The following is a 15741-nucleotide window of genomic DNA, read 5'->3' on the forward strand; positions in this document are numbered from 1 at the left end:
CAAATTTGTCTCCATTTTTGTGGATTTGGGTGATAAGTCCTTGGTTCCAAATATTGGGGAAGATGCCAGAGCTAAGGATGATGTTAAAGAGTTTTAGTATAGCCAATTGGAATTTGTTGTCTGTATATTTGATCATTTCATTGAGGATACCATCAACACCACAGGCCTTTTTGGGTTGGAGGGTTTTTATTTTGTCCTGTAACTCATTCAATGTAATTGGAGAATCCAGTGGGTTCTGGTAGTCTTTAATAGTTGATTCTAAGACCTGTATTTGATCATGTATATGTTTTTGCTCTTTATTCTTTGTTATAGAGCCAAAAAAATTGGAGAAGTGGTTTACCCATACATCTCCATTTTGGATAGATAATTCTTCGTGTTGTTGTTTGTTTAGTGTTTTCCAATTTTCCCAGAAGTGGTTAGAGTCTATGGATTCTTCAATTACATTGAGCTGATTTCTGACATGCTGTTCCTTCTTTTTCCGTAGTGTATTTCTGTATTGTTTTAGTGATTCACCATAGTGAAGGCGTAGAGTCAGGTTTTCCGGGTCTCTATGTTTTTGGTTGGACAGGTTTCTCAATTTCTTTCTTAGATTTTTGCATTCTTCATCAAACCATTTGTCATTGTTGTTAATTTTCTTTTGTTTTCTATTTGAGATTTTTAGATTTGATAGGGAAGCTGAGAGGTCAACTATAAGATTTTCTACTGCCAAGTTTACACCTTCACTATTACAGTGGAACGTTTCACCCAGGAAATTGTCTAAAAGGGATTGAATTTGTTGTTGCCTAATTGGTTTTTGGTAGGTTTCCAAACTGCATTCCTTCCATCTATAGCATTTCTTAATGTTACTCAGTTCCTTTGGCTTTGATGCCTCATGATTGAGTATTGCTCTGTTTAAGTAGACTGTGATTTTGCTGTGGTCTGATAGGGGTGTCAGTGGGCTGACTGTGAACTGGGTTAAAGTGATAAAGTAGTATACAGTGATAAAGTAGTCTACAGTACTACTACCAAGAGATGTGCTATAGGTGTACCTACCATAGGAGTCCCCTCGAAGCCTACCATTGACTATGTACATACCCAACGTGCGACAGAGCTGCAGGAGTTGTGACCCCTTTTTGTTGGTTATGTTGTCATAGTTGTGCCTAGGGGGGCATATGTGGGAGGGAATGCTGTCACCTCCAGGCAGGTGTTTCGCCCCCTGTGTGCTGAGGGTGTCAGGTTCTTGTCCGGTTCTGGCATTTAGGTCGCCACAGTCTAGTACATGTCCCTGGGCCTGGAAATGATTGATTTCCCCCTCCAGGATGGAGAAGCTGTCTTCATTAAAATATGGGGATTCTAGTGGGGGGATATAGGTAGCACACAGGAGGACATTTTTCTCTGTTAGGATAATTTCCTTTTGAATTTCTAGCCAAATGTAGAATGTTCCTGTTTTGATTAATTTAATGGAGTGAGTTAAGTCTGCTCTATACCAAATAAGCATACCCCCTGAGTCCCTTCCCTGTTTCACACCTGGTAGTTTGGTGGATGGGATTACCAGCTCTCTGTAACCTAGAGGGCAACCAGTGGGTCTGTCTCCTCTATACCAGGTTTCTTGCAGAATGACAATGTCTGTATTACCGATTTCTTTGGTGAAGTCTGGGTTTCTGCTCTTCAGGCCAAAGGCAGATGACCTCAGGCCTTGGATATTCCAGGATGATATAGTGAAGGCTTTTTGTTCCAGAGTGTCCAATGTTGTTTGTCATGGTTTGGCCTCAGGCCAGTAAGTGTGAGCAGAGCCTGCTGAGCATCTGGTACATGCCATTGGCTTGGGCGAGTGTGAGAGTGGGGGTTGGGACTGTTTGCCCGCTCACTACCTGGGCGTATGTGTGGCTTCCATGTTGAGGCCCTCTTTGCAGGGGTCGGGTGCATGGGGTGGGCAGGAGTGGCATAGGTCTGATCTGAGGGGGCCTAAATGGGGTGTGGGCATGGTTGACGTGGGGGGGTGTTGATTGGTTGGGGTGGGGGTGTGGATGTGTCTGGGTGTGCGGTGGTCTGGATGTAATTCCTGTTGGCGTGGGTCCTCTATGTGGAGGTCCAGGGGGGGTCTTGCAGGTCTGGGAGGGTGTCTTGCTGGTCTGGGTGGGGTGTCTATTGATCTGTTGCTCCTGTGTGAAGTGTTGGGGATACGTTTGAGAGCGATGTCCTTTAGAGTTCGGGCAAAGGTGGGCACTGCTGCCTTGTAGAGGTGGACCTGGTCATAGAGGCTGTTCAAGTCCAGGGTGGAGTGGTGGGCCAGGAAAACATTTGGTTTTGAGGCACAGTCACGGGAAATACTTGCGTTTACCTGCTGTATTGTGGCAGGGTGGAAGTCTTTTCGTGGTACCAGGGTGGAGATAACCACTTGTGCGTTAGGGAAAGTAGAAGAAGCCTTTTCAATCACTCCCTTCAGTGCTGTGGCCACCCTTTCCTTCTGTGCTCTCAGGTCGTTTGTGCCTGTGTGTATTATTATGTGGCTGGGTGAGCCTAGTTGGCCCTCAGACAGAAGGTCTAGGGCGCGCTGGGTGTTTGGACACCAGAGTTTAGACACACTATGTTTGGGAAAAAGTTTTTTTCTTCTATATATTTCCCATTTGAGTCCATAAGTAGTAGAATCTGTGTCTTGTGTTTGTCCTCAGTGGGTGTGGGGGGGTTGTCAGAAGGGCTATCAGGGTGGCTGACAGGGGGGGTGCTCGTAGGGGGTGAGAGCCGCTGGGCTTAATGTTCTTCATTTGTCTGTTCTGCTGTGATATCGACTCTATGGTCAGGGTCTGGTGTGGACTGTTCTGCTGTGGTGTCAAGACTTTTGTTGGGTGCTGAGGTGGGCTGTTCTGCTGGCTTCTCTGTGGGGGTGGCCACCTCTCTAGTGGGTTGTTCTCTGTCACACGCCGTCCCCCTCAACCTCTCCTCCATCCCCCTCACCCTCTCGTCCATCCCCCTCAACCTCTCCTCTACCAGCAGTCTGATACTCTCCTCTAGTGCTCTGTTAAGCTCCTCTTTATCCTGTTGTAGTTGTCTCACCACTGTCCAAAGTGCAGATATGTCTCTGTCCACCTCCAGCTCTCCGGGTCTGGTTAAGGGGCTGTTGTTGTGCTGGACTGTTGTCTGGGTCTGTGCTGACTGAAGTGTAATCACCTGCTGTTCCAGATCCACCTGCCTTACCTCCAGCTGGGTGAATTTGTCCTTCATTTCAATGTGGGAGTGGTAATCTGTGCTGAGAGGTTGACTCTCCGCTTGGGGTTGCTTGTCTGTGGGGTTACATTATGAAGAGGTCTGGTCTGACCCGCTCGGGGTGGGGGTATCTTTATCAAGGGAGAGCTTCTCCTGCTGGGCTAATTCTTTGATTAGGTGAAAGTCCAGCTGAAACGGTTTGGGGTTACCCTGTACTATTACTGCTCCGGACTAATAGATATTTATATTACCTGACTCAGAGTCCTCGTTATCAAGTATTCTGAGTTTCCACCCCTCGTTAACCCCCCCTCTCTTAACAAAGGGGTAGTGTGCTAATATAGCGCTGTGCCATGCCAGGGGATGGTTTGTGTGGAAGATAAGGTTGCTGATGTTCCCATTTTTGTAATAGTCAGCAAAAAGTGTCTCTTGATTTTCCATAAGGAGCTTCATTTTGTAATCTTTTCTTGCCTTATCATTCTTTACATGCAAAGGGTACTGTATTTTAACCTCTTGAAACTCTGGGGGCAGTATTTCATTTTTGGATGAAAAACGTTCCCGTTTTAAACAAGATATTTTGTCACAAAAAGATGCTCGACTATGCATATAATTGATAGCTTTGGAAAGAAAACACTCTGAATTTTCCAGAACTGCAAAGATATTGTCTGTGGGTGCCCTAGAACGGGAGCTACAGGCAAAACCAAGATGAAACGGCAACCAGGAAACCAGCAGGATTTTTGAGGCTCCGTTTTCCATTGTCTCCTTATATGGCTGTGAATGCGAGAGGAATGAGCCTGCCCTTTCTGTCGTTTCCCCAAGGTGTCTGCAGCATTGTGACGTATTTGTAGGCATATCATTGGAAGATTGACCATAAGAGACTACATTTTCCAGGTGTCCGCCCGGTGTCCTCCGTCGAAATTGGTGCGTCTTTTTCAGCTGCTGGTATTTTTCCATGCGATTCTGAGGGGACAGCAGGATTCCACGAACTGCATATCAATGAAGAGATATGTGAAAAAACACCTTGAGGATTGATTCTAAACAACGTTTGCCATGTTTCGGTCGATATTATGGAGTTAATTCGGAAAAAGTTTGACGTTTTGGTGACTGAATTTTTGGTTCGTTTCGGTAGCCAAATGTGATGTACAAAACGGAACGATTTCTCCTACACACAGACGCTTTCAGGAAAAACTGCGCATTTGGTATGTAACTGAGAGTCTCCTCATTGAAAACATCCGAAGCTCTTCAAAGGTAAATGATTTTATTTATTTGGTTATCTGGTTTTTGTGAAAATGTTGCGTGCTAAATGCTACTCAAAATGCTAAGCTAGCTTAGCATACTCTTACACAAATTAGTGATTTGCTATGGTTCAAAAGCATATTTTGAAAATCTGAGATGACAGTGTTGTTAAGAAAAGGCTAAGCTTGAGAGCAGGCGCATTATTTTCATTTTATTTGTGATTTTCAGAAATCGTTAACGTTGCGTTATGCTAATGAGCCTGAGGCTTTAGTCACGAACTGTTATAGCTTCCTGTGCCAACCGGAAGTGCCATAATTGGTGTCTCATGGGCTGTTTCGAGGGGTTAAAAAAATCTGATCTTTCCAAAACTTCATATATGTGATTAGGCAACCCCCATGAACTGTAAATCAGTCTTTTTCTCCCATAAAATTTCAAAGGAAAACTAAATCACACACACACACAGCTTGGAAGTAGGGACCCATTGGGGTGCGTAGAGACATACACTCCCTGCATTAGTTAACCTTGTTGGAACTTTTAAAGAACCGTCAGACCTAGAGTTCCGAAACTTTAGAATCCTGTTCTAGACCTCAGGTCGATAGTGCGTGGTGAGTTACGGCGCTCTAGAGGGTTCTCGGACCAAGAAACAGCCTCGGACATTTGCAATGACTTCAATTCATTTTGACCATTACGAAAATGGTGACATTTAGAAATGTCCCAGAGTCACAAGACTAGGTGCTTTGTGACCGTCTCGGCCCATAGAGACAGAACCCAACATTTCTGTCCAATAGCTCATTCAAGGACCCCGTAGCAAGTAATTGAAAAAAGTGGATTTTCAGCACCAATTAGGGTTTTACTCGGACACCAAATGACCTATCGAGCCGAAACTTGGGATTCGGGGTCGCCTCAGCTAGGCCTACACATAACACAAGAAATGGACCTGCAGCTAGAACGTAACTACGTGTTTTATGTTTTTTTTTATGGTTTGAACCGAAGGCGTTGTGAATTTTGGGCCAGCTCTGAAGTATGTGATACTTGGCTCCTAAACGAGTTGGGAAAAGTGGGTTTGGTGTCAGTTTGTATCAGTTTGGTGTCAGAATTATATCAAATTGACTGATGGACGGTGACTTGCAGGTGACTCTTGTCCATTTGCAATATGTTTAAGCGGTGAGGTACCATCACCAAAAGTGACATTCTGAAATCAACCCTAACGAGCGATGGAGAGGTACCAGAATCACTTCCCAGCCATCCCGAGTTCATCGGGCCAGTCAATTTGGCATTCCTGCACGATTTTTATAGCATGACAAATTGGTGATGGTGAATGCCCAGTTAACCATATTGCAAATGCACAGTGACTTTGCAAGAGTGAGAAAACATCACCAAATGGACATTCTGAAATCAACCCTAACGAGCGATGGAGAGGTACCAGAATCACTGCCCAGCCATCCCGAGTTCATCGGGCCAGTCAATTTGGCATTCCTGCATGATTTTCAGTGACTTTGCAAAAGTGAGAAAACATTTGCAATATGTTTTAACAGTGAGGTACCATCACCAAAAGTGACATTCTGAAATCAACCCTAACGAGCGATGGAGAGGTACCAGAATCACTGCCCAGCCATCCCGAGTTCATCGGGCCAGTCAATTTGGCATTCCTGCACGATTTTTATAGCATGACAAATTCGTGATGGTGAATGCCCAGTTAACCATATTGCAAATGCACAGTGACTTTGCAAGAGTGAGAAAACATCAACAAATGGACATGATGAAATCAACACCACGAGTGATTGAAAGGAACAACAATCACTGCCCGGCCATCCCGAGTTCATCAGGCCAGTCAATTTTGCATTTCTGCAGGATTTTTGAGCATGTCAAATTTCTTATGACATTTGTCCCCCACAAAACATATGCCTTATGCACAAGTAAAAAATATATATATATATGATAATAAAATATGACTAAAGTATGTTGATACAGTTCTTATACGTCTGTAATTGACACAAAATTCTAAAGAATTTCGAAAAACGGTCCAGAAAGCACTTTTTTAGGGGTGTGTGAAGTTTTTTATGAAATTTTGCAATTTTTGACTTTTAACTTCCTATGAAATCATGTTCCAAATGGAGAAAACATATGCCTAATGCACAAGTAAAAAAAAAAATATGATAATAAATAGGACTAAAGTATGTTGATACAGTTCTTATACGTGTGTAATTGACACAAAATTCTAAAGAATTTTGAAAAACGGTCCAGAGAGCACTTTTTTAGGGGTGTGTGAAGTTTTTTATGAAATTTTGCAATTTTTGACTTTTGACTTCTTATGAAATCATGTTCCAAATGGAGAAAACATATGCCTAATGCGCAAGTAAAAAAAATAAAAAATTATGATAATAAAATTGGACAAAAGTATATTCATACAGTTCTTACATGTGCAATTGACAAAAAAAAATTCATTTTTTCAAAATTTGGCTTTTGGATGTTGACTTGGGGTCCATTTCCTATATGAAAAACCAAGGTGGAGCGCACACACCACCTGTTGGATTTTTGAAGTGTTACAACTGGCAATTGCCATATGGCATTTGCAAAACATTTTGCATGAATCAACGTCGATTTGGGTGGTATTGTCCATCGTGTACATGGTTTGTACTATGCCAATGGTTTCCCATTCATTTTTGTCCATTTCAGGGGGGAATTCCCTTACATAGCTATTCAGCTATTCTGCCACTGTGTACTCTCTGTGTAGGGTCAGTCACAGTGGTCAGGTATTCTATAATAATAATAATAATATAATAATATATCCCATTTAGCAGACGCTTTTGTCCAAAGCGACTTACAAGTCGGCTGGGGCCACTACTTTTACATATGGGTGGTCCCAGCGGGAATCGAACCCACGACGCTTGGCGTTGCAAGCGCCATGCTCTACCGACTGAGCCACACAGGACCCTGAGCCGCTGTGTACTCTCTGTTTAGGGCCAAATAGCATTCTAGTTTGCTCTGTTTTTTTGTTAATTACGTGACACATTGGAAAGAATTATCTTTTTGTTTTCTCATGATTTGGTTGGGTCTAATTGTGCTGCTGTCCTGGGGCTCCGCGGGGTGTGTTTGTGTTAGTGAACAGAGCCCCAAGACCAGCTTGCTTAGGGGACTCTTCTCCAGGTCCATCTCTCTGTAGGTGATGGCTTTGTTATGGAAGGTTTGGGAATCATTTCCTTTTATGTGGTTGTAGAATTTAACGGCTATTTTCTGGTCTTGATCATGCATTATTTGGTGTTCTGCGTGCATTATTTGGTGTTCTACGTTGTACACGGAGGATATTTTTGCAGAATTCTGCATGTAGAGTCTCAATTTGGTGTTTGGTCAATTTGGTCTTTCTCTCTCTCTCTCTAGCTCCTTCTTTTTCTCTCTCTCTCTCTAGCTCAGTCTCTCTCTCTTTCTCCCTCTCTCTCTCTCTCTCTCTCTAGCCCCTTCCTTCCTTCTCTCTCTCTCTCTGTCTCTCTTTCTCTCTCTCTGTCTCTCTCTCTCTAACACTGTCTCTGTCCACTCCATCTACTTCTTCTCCATACTGGCCTCCAAAAACCTAGACTGGCAGACATCACTTGGAGTGATGGAGGGTGGTGTGAGGCCCATCAGTGTGATGTGAGGCCAATCAGGGTGGTGTTAGGTCCATCAGGGTAGTGTGAGGCCCATCGGGGTGATTTGAGGTCCATTAGGGTGATGTGAGGTCCATCAGGGTGGTGTGAGGTCCATCAGGGTGGTGTGAGGCCCATCAGGGTGATGTGAGGTCCATCAGGGTGATGTGAGATTCGTCAGGGTGATGTGAGGCCCATCAGGGTAGTATGAGGTCCGTCAGGGTGATGTGAGGCCCATCAGGGTGGTGTGAGGTCTGTTGAGTTAGTGTGAGGCCCATCAGGGTGATGTGAGGTCCATCAGGGTGGTATGAGGTCCGTCAGGGTGGTGTGAGGCCCATCAAGGTGATGTGAGGTCCATCAGGGTGATGTGAGGTCCATCAGGGTGATTTGAGGCCCATCAGGGTGGTGTGAGGTCTGTTGAGTTAGTGTGAGGTCCATCAGGGTTGTGTGAGGCCCATCAGGGTGGTGTGAGGCCCATCAGGGTGGTGTGGGGTCTGTTGAGTTAGTGTGAGGTCCATCATTGTGGTGTGAGTTCCATCAGGGTGGTGTGAGGCCCATCAGGGTGATGTGAGGCCCATCAGGGTGGTGTGAGGTTCATCAGGGTGATGTGTGGTCTATCATGGTGATGTGAGGTCCATCCGGGTGGTGTGATGCCCATCAGGGTGATGTGAGGCCTACAGGGTGGTGTAAGGTCCGTCAGGGTGATGTGAGGCCCACAGGGTGGTGTGGGGCCCATCAGGGTGATTTGAGGCCCATCAGGGTGGTGTGAGGTCTGTTGAGTTAGTGTGAGGTCCATCAGGGTAGTATGAGGTCCGTCAGGGTGGTGTGAGGCCCATCAGGGTGGTGTGGGGTCTGTTGAGTTAGTGTGAGGTCCATCAGGGTAGTATGAGGTCCGTCAGGGTGGTGTGAGGCCCATCAGGGTGGTGTGAGGTCTGTTGAGTTAGTGTGAGGTCCATCAGGGCAGTATGAGGTCCGTCAGGGTGGTGTGAGGCCCATCAGGGTGATGTGAGGTCCATCAGGGTGGTGTGAGGTCCATCAGGGTGATGTGAGGTCCATCAGGGTGATTTGAGGCCCATCAGGGTGGTGTGAGGTCTGTTGAGTTAGTGTGAGGTCCATCATTGTGGTGTGAGGTCCATCAGGGTGGTGTGAGGACCATCAGGGTGATGTGAGGTCCATCAGGGTGGTATGAGGTCCGTCAGGGTGGTGTGAGGCCCATCAGGGTGATGTGAGGTCCATCAGGGTGGTGTGAGGTCCATCAGGGTGATGTGAGGTCCATCAGGGTGGTGTGAGGTCTGTTGAGTTAGTGTGAGGTCCATTAGGGTTGTGTGAGGTCCATCAGGGTGGTGTGAGGCCCATCAGGGTGGTGTGGGGTCTGTTGAGTTAGTGTGAGGTCCATCAGGGTAGTATGAGGTCCGTCAGGGTGGTGTGAGGCCCATCAGGGTGGTGTGAGGTCTGTTGAGTTAGTGTGAGGTCCATCAGGGCAGTATGAGGTCCGTCAGGGTGGTGTGAGGCCCATCAGGGTGATGTGAGGTCCATCAGGGTGGTGTGAGGTCCATCAGGGTGAGGTGAGGTCCATCAGGGTGATTTGAGGCCCATCAGGGTGGTGTGAGGTCTGTTGAGTTATTGTGAGGTCCATCATTGTGGTGTGAGGTCCATCAGGGTGGTGTGAGGCCCATCAGGATGATGTGAGGTCCATCAGGGTGGTGTGAGGTCCACCAGGGTGATGTGAGGTCCATCAGGGTGGTATGAGGTCCGTCAGGGTGGTGTGAGGCCCATCAGGGTGATGTGAGGTCCATCAGGGTGGTGTGAGGTCCATCAGGGTGATTTGAGGCCCATCAGGGTGGTGTGAGGTCTGTTGAGTTAGTGTGAGGTCCATCAGGGTTGTGTGAGGTCCATCAGGGTGGTGTGAGGCCCATCAGGGTGGTGTGGGGTCTGTTGAGTTAGTGTGAGGTCCATCATTGTGGTGTGAGTTCCATCAGGGTGGTGTGAGGCCCATCAGGGTGATGTGAGGCCCATCAGGGTGGTGGGAGGTTCATCAGGGTGATGTGTGGTCTATCATGGTGATGTGAGGTCCATCCGGGTGGTGTGATGCCCATCAGGGTGATGTGAGGCCCACAGGGTGGTGTCAGGTCCGTCAGGGTGATGTGAGGCCCACAGGGTGGTGTGGGGCCCATCAGGGTGATTTGAGGCCCATCAGGGTGGTGTGAGGTCTGTTGATTTAGTGTGAGGTCCATCAGGGTAGTATGAGGTCCGTCAGGGTGGTGTGAGGCCCATCAGGGTGGTGTGAGGTCTGTTGAGTTAGTTTGAGGTCCATCAGGGCAGTATGAGGTCCGTCAGGGTGGTGTGAGGCCCATCAGGGTGATGGGAGGTCCATCAGGGTGGTGTGAGATCCATCAGGGTGATGTGAGGTCCATCAGGGTGGTATGAGGTCCGTCAGGGTGGTGTGAGGCCCATCAGGGTGATGTGAGGTCCATCAGGGTGATTTGAGGCCCATCAGGGTGGTGTGAGGTCTGTTGAGTTAGTGTGAGGTCCATCAGGGTTGTGTGAGGTTCATCAGGGTGGTGTGAGGCCCATCAGGGTGTTGTGGGGTCTGTTGAGTTAGTGTGAGGTCCATCATTGTGGTGTGAGTTCCATCAGGGTGGTGTGAGGCCCATCAGGGTGATGTGAGGCCCACAGGGTGGTGTGGGGCCCATCAGGGTGATGTGAGGTCCATCAGTGTGGTGTGAGGTCCATCAGCGTGATGTGAGGTCCATCAGGGTGGTATGAGGCCCATCAGGGTGGTGTGAGGCCCATCAGGGTGATGTGAGGTCCATCAGGGTGGTGTGAGGTCCACCAGGGTGATGTGAGGTCCATCAGGGTGGTATGAGGTCCGTCAGGGTGGTGTGAGGCCCATCAGGGTGATGTGAGGTCCATCAGGGTGGTGTGAGGTCCATCAGGGTGATGTGAGGTCCATCAGGGTGATTTGAGGCCCATCAGGGTGGTGTGAGGTCTGTTGAGTTAGTGTGAGGTCCATCAGGGTTGTGTGAGGTCCATCAGGTTGGTGTGAGGCCCATCAGGGTGGTGTGGGGTCTGTTGAGTTAGTGTGAGGTCCATCATTGTGGTGTGAGTTCCATCAGGGTGGTGTGAGGCCCATCAGGGTGATGTGAGGCCCATCAGGGTGGTGTGAGGTTCATCAGGGTGATGTGTGGTCTATCATGGTGATGTGAGGTCCATCCGGGTGGTGTGATGCCCATCAGGGTGATGTGAGGCCCACAGGGTGGTGTCAGGTCCGTCAGGGTGATGTGAGGCCCACAGGGTGGTGTGGGGCCCATCAGGGTAATTTGAGGCCCATCAGGGTGGTGTGAGGTCTGTTGATTTAGTGTGAGGTCCATCAGGGTAGTATGAGGTCCGTCAGGGTGGTGTGAGGCCCATCAGGGTGGTGTGAGGTCTGTTGAGTTAGTTTGAGGTCCATCAGGGCAGTATGAGGTCCGTCAGGGTGGTGTGAGGCCCATCAGGGTGATGTGAGGTCGATCAGGGTGGTGTGAGATCCATCAGGGTGATGTGAGGTCCATCAGGGTGGTATGAGGTCCGTCAGGGTGGTGTGAGGCCCATCAGGGTGATGTGAGGTCCATCAGGGTGGTGTGAGGTCTGTTGAGTTAGTGTGAGGTCCATCAGGGTTGTGTGAGGTTCATCGGGGTGGTGTGAGGCCCATCAGGGTGGTGTGGGGTCTGTTGAGTTAGTGTGAGGTCCATCATTGTGGTGTGAGTTCCATCAGGGTGGTGTGAGGCCCATCAGGGTGATGTGAGGCACACAGGGTGGTGTGGGGCCCATCAGGGTGATGTGAGGTCCATCAGTGTGGTGTGAGGTCCATCAGCGTGATGTGAGGTCCATCAGGGTGGTATGAGGTCCGTCAGGGTGGTGTGAGGCCCATCAGTGTGATGTGAGGTCCATCAGGGTGGTGTGAGGTCCATCAGGGTGATGTGAGGTCCATCAGTGTGATTTGAGGCCCATCAGGGTGGTGTGAGGCCTGTTGAGTTAGTGTGAGGTCCATCAGGGTTGTGTGAGGTCCATCAGGGTGGTGTGAGGCCCATCAGGGTGGTGTGGGGTCTGTTGAGTTAGTGTGAGGTCCATCAGGGTAGTATGAGGTCCGTCAGGGTGGTGTGAGGCCCATCAGTGTGGTGTGAGGTCTGTTGAGTTAGTGTGAGGTCCATCAGGGCAGTATGAGGTCCGTCAGGGTGGTGTGAGGCCCATCAGGGTGATGTGAGGTCCATCAGGGTGGTGTGAGGTCCATCAGGGTGATGTGAGGTCCATCAGGGTGATTTGAGGCCCATCAGGGTGGTGTGAGGTCTGTTGAGTTAGTGTGAGGTCCATCATTGTGGTGTGAGGTCCATCAGGGTGGTGTGAGGCCCATCAGGGTGATGTGAGGTCCATCAGTGTGGTGTGAGGTCCATCAGGGTGATGTGAGGTCCATCAGGGTGGTATGAGGTCCGTCAGGGTGGTGTGAGGCCCATCAGGGTGATGTGAGGTCCATCAGGGTGGTGTGAGGTCCATCAGGGTGATGTGAGGTCCATCAGGGTCATTTGAGGCCCATCAGGGTGGTGTGAGGTCTGTTGAGTTAGTGTGAGGTCCATCAGGGTTGTGTGAGGTCCATCAGGGTGGTGTGAGGCCCATCAGGGTGGTGTGGGGTCTGTTGAGTTAGTGTGAGGTCCATCAGGGTAGTATGAGGTCCGTCAGGGTGGTGTGAGGCCCATCAGGGTGGTGTGAGGTCTGTTGAGTTAGTGTGAGGTCCATCAGGGCAGTATGAGGTCCGTCAGGGTGGTGTGAGGCCCATCAGGGTGATGTGAGGTCCATCAGGGTGGTGTGAGATCCATCAGGGTGATGTGAGGTCCATCAGGGTGATTTGAGGTCCCATCAGGGTGGTGTGAGGTCTGTTGAGTTATTGTGAGGTCCATCATTGTGGTGTGAGGTCCATCAGGGTGGTGTGAGGCCCATCAGGGTGATGTGAGGTCCATCAGGGTGGTGTGAGGTCCATCAGGGTGATGTGAGGTCCATCAGGGTGGTGTGAGGTCCGTCAGGGTGGTGTGAGGCCCATCAGGGTGATGTGAGGTCCATCAGGGTGGTGTGAGGTCCATCAGGGTGATGTGAGATCCATCAGGGTGATTTGAGGCCCATCAGGGTGGTGTGAGGTCTGTTGAGTTAGTGTGAGGTCCATCAGGGTTGTGTGAGGTCCATCAGGGTGGTGTGAGGCCCATCAGGGTGGTGTGGGGTCTGTTGAGTTAGTGTGAGGTCCATCATTGTGGTGTGAGTTCCATCAGGGTGGTGTGAGGCCCATCAGGGTGATGTGAGGCCCATCAGGGTGGTGTGAGGTTCATCAGGGTGATGTGTGGTCTATCATGGTGATGTGAGGTCCATCCGGGTGGTGTGATGCCCATCAGGGTGATGTGAGGCCCACAGGGTGGTGTCAGGTCCGTCAGGGTGATGTGAGGCCCACAGGGTGGTGTGGGGCCCATCAGGGTGGTGTGAGGTCTGTTGATTTAGTGCGAGGTCCATCAGGGTAGTATGAGGTCCGTCAGGGTGGTGTGAGGCCCATCAGGGTGGTGTGAGGTTCATCAGGGTGATGTGTGGTCTATCATGGTGATGTGAGGTCCATCCGGGTGGTGTGATGCCCATCAGTGTGGTGTGAGGTCCATCAGGGTGATGTGAGGTCCATCAGGGTGGTATGAGATCCGTCAGGGTGGTGTGAGGCCCATCAGGGTGATGTGAGGTCCATCAGGGTGGTGTGAGGTCCATCAGGGTGATGTGAGATCCATCAGGGTGATTTGAGGCCCATCAGGGTGGTGTGAGGTCTGTTGAGTTAGTGTGAGGTCCATCAGGGTTGTGTGAGGTCCATCAGGGTGGTGTGAGGCCCATCAGGGTGGTGTGGGGTCTGTTGAGTTAGTGTGAGGTCCATCATTGTGGTGTGAGTTCCATCAGGGTGGTGTGAGGCCCATCAGGGTGATGTGAGGCCCATCAGGGTGGTGTGAGGTTCATCAGGGTGATGTGTGGTCTATCATGGTGATGTGAGGTCCATCCGGGTGGTGTGATGCCCATCAGGGTGATGTGAGGCCCACAGGGTGGTGTCAGGTCCGTCAGGGTGATGTGAGGTCCGTCAGGGTGATGTGAGGCCCATCAGGGTGATGTGAGGTCCATCAGGGTGGTGTGAGGTCCATCAGGGTGGTGTGAGGTCCGTCAGGGTGATGCGAGGTCCATCAGGGTGATGTGAGGTCCATCAGGGTGGTGTGAGGTCCGTCAGGGTGATGCGAGGTCCATCAGGGTGATGTGAGGTCTGTTGAGTTAGGTCCATCAGGGTGGGATTTTACGGCAGCCCCATGGTATGTCATTCTACATCATAAAGAATGTCTTCTTGAACCACTAATGACCAGGATTGGGGTCAAATCCATATTCCATTCAATTTAGGAAGAAATTCCAATTCTCTTCAATGCTTTTTAATGAGGGAAATTTTAAATTAGAGTTGGAATTTGGTTTACTTTGTGAATTGACTGGAATTGAAATAGAATTGACCCCAACCCTGCTAATCACTGAAGTCTATGGGGTCTTCTCCAGAGATTACTTACCCTAGCTGTGTTGCAGACAGAGCTGTACCTGGCTTGTTCAAGCCCATTGGTTGTTGAAGATACTGACACAGTGGTGCAGTGTAATGGAGTACTGTCTTGAGGATTCAGTGGTGCTTTCTTCAGGATACAGTGGTTCAGTGTAATGGAGTGCAGTGTTCAGGATACAGTGGTTCAGTGTAATGGAGTGCAGTGTTCAGGATACAGTGATTCAGTGTAATGGAGTGCAGTGTTCAGGATACAGTGATTCAGTGTAATGGAGTGCAGTGTTCAGGATACAGTGATTCAGTGTAATGGAGTGCAGTGTTCAGGATACAGTGATTCAGTGTAATGGAGTGCAGTGTTCAGGATACAGTGGTTCAGTGTAATGGAGTGCAGTGTTCAGGATTCAGTGATTCAGTGTAATGGAGTGCAGTGTTCAGGATACAGTGATTCAGTGTAATGGAGTGCAGTGTTCAGGATACAGTGGTTCAGCGTAATGGAGTGCAGTGTTCAGGATACAGTGATGTGATTCAGTGTAATGGAGTGCAGTGTTCAGGATTCAGTGGTTCAGTGTAACGGAGTGCAGCGTTCAGAGAGTTTTAACTCAAAGGGAAAATGATCACCTCGCTGAATGAACAGATGTAAGAGGGGAACGAGGTAGCGTGTTAACACTGTTGGTTATTGCTAGCTACATTCCGCCACTCTCACCCCTCCTTGCCTCCCCTCTACCTCTCCATCTCCCTTTCTTTCCCCCTCTCTCTCTCTCTCTCTCTCTCTCTTTCTCTTCCTCCCTTTCTGTCCTCGAGTGGCCAGGAGAATAATTATGCGAGGCGGGTGTGAGATACATCAATGTGTCATGAGCTTGTTCCCCAGTTCTCCTCTGAAGACCAGCACTCCTCCCCAACCGCAGATATACATTAACATGAGCTTGTTCCCCAGTCTCCTCTGAAGACCAGCACTCCTCCCCAAACGCAGATATACATTAACTTGGGAAGAACAGGAGGAAGACGCCAGATCAAATCAAATCAAATCAAAATTATTTATATAGCCCTTCGTACATCAGCTGATATCTCAAAGTGCTGTTGTCACGCCCTGGTCGAAGTATATTGTGTTTGTCTTCATTTATTTGGTCA

The sequence above is a fragment of the Oncorhynchus masou genome, chromosome 33 (genome assembly GCF_036934945.1).
Source record: "Oncorhynchus masou masou isolate Uvic2021 chromosome 33, UVic_Omas_1.1, whole genome shotgun sequence".
Taxonomy (NCBI): domain Eukaryota; kingdom Metazoa; phylum Chordata; class Actinopteri; order Salmoniformes; family Salmonidae; genus Oncorhynchus; species Oncorhynchus masou.